The sequence below is a fragment of the Mustela nigripes genome, chromosome 15, assembly GCF_022355385.1.
Source record: "Mustela nigripes isolate SB6536 chromosome 15, MUSNIG.SB6536, whole genome shotgun sequence".
Taxonomy (NCBI): Eukaryota; Metazoa; Chordata; class Mammalia; order Carnivora; family Mustelidae; genus Mustela; species Mustela nigripes.
In genome coordinates this window covers 39,296,930-39,301,817 of record NC_081571.1, presented here as the reverse complement: position 1 = coordinate 39,301,817, position 4,888 = coordinate 39,296,930, and the positions used below count along the sequence as shown (strand labels likewise).

The window sequence follows — 4,888 nt, the reverse complement described above, 5'->3', positions numbered from 1 at the left end:
TAGTGTTTTCATGCTTCTGAATTCCTGCTCTTTGTAGAAAAGCTGTCCTATATGCAACTTCAAAGAAAACATAACCAACAAAAAGATTTATCTGGAAAATCAATTAAGGTGATTATCGGTTAAATGAGGTTAATTCCGTGTTGAAAGAAGCCAAGATATTTCCCCTTTAGTGACAGATCCTATTTTGCTAATATAAATTCTTGCCCTGACCATGAGCCACGGAAGACACTTAGAGACAAGAATAATTAATTAAAAGATACATTTCACGAAGCGGATGACACTGGCAGAGTAAGAAAATAAGCAAACTAGAAAGGTAAAGCAGAATTTACCAACTAAAGATAAAGCACCAAAAAACATTCAGCCTTCTCTAGTGCTGACGGTATTTTCTTCTGAGGCCCCAAAATGCAGAGAGCAATTCAACCCTGTAGAGGTCTGTTTTTCATCAGCTTTGATCTGAAAATTGAGACAAGTGTTTGGAGTACTGTCGCTGATAAGGAGGAGCGGGAAGGCTGGAAGCGTACTTGAACAGAATGTGGTTACTCACACCCCGAACGATTAAACACTCACTGCATTTTTTTTAAAAAGGCAAATTCTGCAAGTCACACGGTTTCAGAAATCATTACAGAGAAAAAGAACAGCACACACAGTACTTTCATAAGAGCAAAAGCTGTCATGACCACAGAATACCAAAGTGTAAGCCGTGCACATATTCCCAGTTTCATCTTTAGTTTTTCTTATTTGTTTCTAGACGCTGTTTTCTCTACCACCGACAGTGTTTATAGGCTCTGGCTGCCACATAATGAAACAAAAGCGGAAAGCCTTTATTATGGTGTTAGTGCTTTAGAAAGATACCAGCATAGCCGGGTATCAAGCTTGCTTTCTTTCTTTCTTTCTTTCTTTCTTTCTTTCTTTCTTTCTTTTTTAATTCTGTTTTTATTCTCTCTTCTGGGGGGATGTTATTTCCTTGATCTGAGGCTCCTGGGGAATCTTCGGTCAGCAGGTTGTTGAAAGGTCAAATTCATAGACCAGTTGCATGGTTGAGATGCAGTCCAGTTTCTCCCTAGAAGGGGGAGAGACCTTCCATAAGCCAGCCCCTCACTAGACTCCTGAGGCCTTAGGGTGCAGGCAAGAGGTAGACTGATAAAGGGTGAAATTTCCCCAGCTGGCCTGGTTCAGCTTGTGGAAAATCTGACCTTTTTTTTTTTTTTTTTTTCAAGACCCCTCTCAGGTTTTAGGGAGACAAGTCTTCACACTCCCCAGCTGAAACACAGAAACTTCTCACTTACCCATTGGGCTTTAATCTCCTCTTTTGCATTAGCAGAATGTGTGAAGTCTCCTTAGAGCGATACCTCTTTAGTATCTGTGCTAGCTGTGCATGTGAAACAAAGCAGTATCATTAATGAAATCATTGAAACATTCCTCAGCACCCACAATGTGACAGATACCACAGGGCACCAGAGACACGAAGAAGAGTAAGAAAGAATTATGCCAGGCCTCAAGCAGTCAAGGTCTTTGCTGGGAAGACAGATCTGCAAACAGCCCATTACAATCTAATGACAGAGTGTGGTAACTGCTAGAGCAGGGCTTACACAGGGAGCTGCGGGAGCAGAGAGGGGGGCCATCTCACTCTGCTGGGTTTTGAGAAAAAAGGAGCCTGGGATCATGTCACAGAGGAAGGGAGGTATTCATCAGCTGAGCTTGCGTTCTCCCAGTAGAGAGGGCTCAGGAAGCCCTTACAGAAGCAGAGAGCTGCAACAGCCAGGGTGAGTTGAGCAATTGAAAAGGTGTATGGGAAGCAGATAGTTTGGAAAGTTTCCTATCAAGTGACCTCTTCTCATAAGAGGAAACTTTGGAGAAAAAAAAATTAATCCCCACCTGTCACATCAGCAGATAGAGGAGAGCAGATACAATGAACATCAGAGCTGCTTTCTGAAAGAAGAGGTAGAGATGCGTTATCACAAGCAGAACCCCTGGGAGAGGAGGGGAGGGGAGGGTTAAGCATGCCTCGGGCCAGTGCCCTTTCTTTCCCAGCTGTTCTTCCACCCATACACTGTGGATTCTGCTTTTTTTTTTTCTTTACACATTACCTTAGAAATCTGGTGTTTGGAGCAGTAGTGATCCCTCAAGGGTCTGGATTCAAAGATGTTTCCAGGCTTAACAAAGTCCCAGGGAAAGTGGTCTCTAAGAGAGAGGTAGGCTAGAGGTCTTCCCAGAAGATCAAAACTAGAAGAGGGACAAACACTCCCTCCATAGAATTGGGGATCTCAAGGGGGTTGACTCTTTGGAAGAACTGAGCCTTTGACATCAGTAAAATTGAAAAGAAAAGCAGAAGCCTTTTACCTGAATAACCAGGGACACCCAGCTAGAATTATTACTGATGATGAAAATAGTGACTGAGGAGATTGAATTTCCAATCCAGCTGGGGGTTCTCAACAAGATTAGGGGTGGATTAAAATTTAAATGGAAGAAAAATTTCTCAGGTAAGCCTTCCCTTATCCAATAATGGATCAAGATCCTTTGTTATAGTCTCTCCAACAACTGGTCCTCTTACACCTTAGCACTTACCTCAGTTTAGATGATTTGGTTTCATTTTTAGGATTATCTCCTTAATGTATTTCTTTGGTGCCATTAGACTATAAGCTCCATGAAAGAAAACTCTTTTTGTTCATCACTCCGCCCTCAAGTGCCTGGTGCAGAGCCAGGCACATAGTAGGTGCTCAATAAATAGTTGATGACTAAATGCCAAGTTGGCTGCCATCTTTTGGGAGATTGATCCATAATCATCCATGTGATCATAACTGTACAACACATGGTATGTGTTTGACCTATGAGAATGCTATACATGACTTGCAAGGAGATGAAGAGGAGGGTAGAATTTGGTGAGTGTGAGCATCAAGGGGGGGAACCCAAACTTCTGGTAATGTTGCTGAAGGCAGGTGTCCTTCACTCAAGCTTTTCTCCACTTTATCCTCCACCACACTGAATGTCTTTCTGTGCCTTGAAGGTGGCATGTTCTCACTGTCTCCAGGTCATCACACATGCCATTGCATCTGCCCCAACTGATCCTGCATCACCAGTTTCTGAAACTGTTTTATCGAAACACAGTCATTACCCCTGCATTTAGTATTGTCTATGGCTGATTTTTTGCTACAGTGGCAGACTGGAGTAGTTGTGACAGAGAACTTACAGCTCATCAAACCTCAGGTATTTGCTATGCCTCCATTTTTCCAGAAAAAGCTGGCCAACTTCTGTTCCAGATCTGTCTTACAATTTTCAGGAAATAGAGTGGATGTAAGATCGAGTTAAATGATGCAACAGTGATGCAATCAGCCAAATCCAGAATGTGGCACATTCTACCCCAGTTTCTTCAATAAATCAATTGCATTGAAAAGAAGGGAAAGACACGATAGTACACAAGAGACTGAACAAACACAAATGCACATGAGGGGACAAGGAGGAAAAGAGATGAGTAAAATTCTGTCACATATAAAACAAGAGGGAATGAGTAATAGGACCTAAATGCATTCAAACTCAGATTTTTTATATGTGTATATATATATATATATATATATATATATATTTTTTTTTTTTTTTTTAATTTATCATGGCTCCAACAAAACACATTAATGGACTAAATTTGACCAGGTCAACCTGACTTGTGAGCTCCTGTGTGGCAGAGGAATGCTCCTTAATGCAATTGATTGTTATTATTCATTTGTTTCTCAAGCTTCTTTGGATCAAATATCTATGATTTTATTGTATTCGTTATTAACAGGCCTATTTATCACCCCCCAAGCCCTGTGGAATTTTATCCTCTTGGATTTCTTTTGACTTGCAATACCAATGTTTTTCCCCTGCAATGAGTATCAGTAGGTGTTTTCCCAAGATGAATCACATGTCATGATCATCTACCCACACATTTGGAACCTTGTTAGTTCCATATGTGCTGTGTTTCTATTCTTCCCTCTGTTGAAAACACCTCACTTAGTACCATCTGCGAAGTTTAATAAATTCTTTATTTGTTCTTTCATAGAACTCACAAGAATATTAAATGAAACTCTTTAAATAGAAATCAGAAATTACACAGCTCAGTCTTTGACTAGGTATGCAATCTTAGTGAAGCTGTTTAATCTGATTAAATCTCCATTTTAGTACTTTTTTCCTTTGTTTCACTCTTTCTACTTGTTTATTACCTTGATTGCAATGACTTAAGAGGCCCTCTCCTACTTTTTAGAAGAATGAGTGTCAGAGTCATAGAATGGCCAAGTTGATATACTTTCTTTTTTAAAAAATGCTTGTTTGTTCTAAGTAAATATTTCATGAAGGGATTGCATGAAGGAGTTCTCGCATGAATTTGTTTCTTTGGTTCTGCTGGGTCACTTAGCCACATTGTGATAAAAATGTGTGCTTATACAATGCAAACAGCATTAACTACAATAAAATATGTGAAGTGCCCTAAATTTCTTCTGGTGAAAAAAAAAAACAAACATGGGATATGTACACCCAAGGAAACTCTATAAGGTAAATGACATTTATCAGGTAAGCAGTAGAATGTATACAGATTTTCAAATGACCCATCTATAAAAAGATGTCTAAATAGCCCCTTTGCAAGTTGAGGGACAAAAAACAAAGAACTTCATAGAAAAATGGGAAAAGATACAAATAGCAATTCCCCCAAAAGATATAAAAATGGTCCATGGTATATGAAAATATGTTCAATAATATGTTTCTCATAATTAGAGAAATTCAAATTAAGACAACATTGAGATATAAGTTGTAACCTATGGAACTGGTGGGGTTAAAAAGTATAAGAATATATTCTGTTGGCCATTCTGTGGGGCAACAGGCGCTCTCATATAACCTCTGGGAGAATGTAAACTAGTACAAC

General features: G+C 39.6%; 1 long non-coding RNA gene across 1 annotated transcript; it reads right to left on the bottom strand.

Moving 5' to 3' along the window:
* Positions 1 to 797: 797 nt before the first annotated feature.
* LOC132002526 (uncharacterized) lies at positions 798 to 1,661 on the bottom strand. Its single transcript, XR_009399934.1, has 3 exons — positions 1,590 to 1,661; positions 1,287 to 1,369; positions 798 to 1,060 (listed from the first exon to the last, which is right to left on the bottom strand). It is a non-coding gene; the product is annotated as an uncharacterized LOC132002526 (long non-coding RNA).
* Positions 1,662 to 4,888: the final 3,227 nt, after the last annotated feature.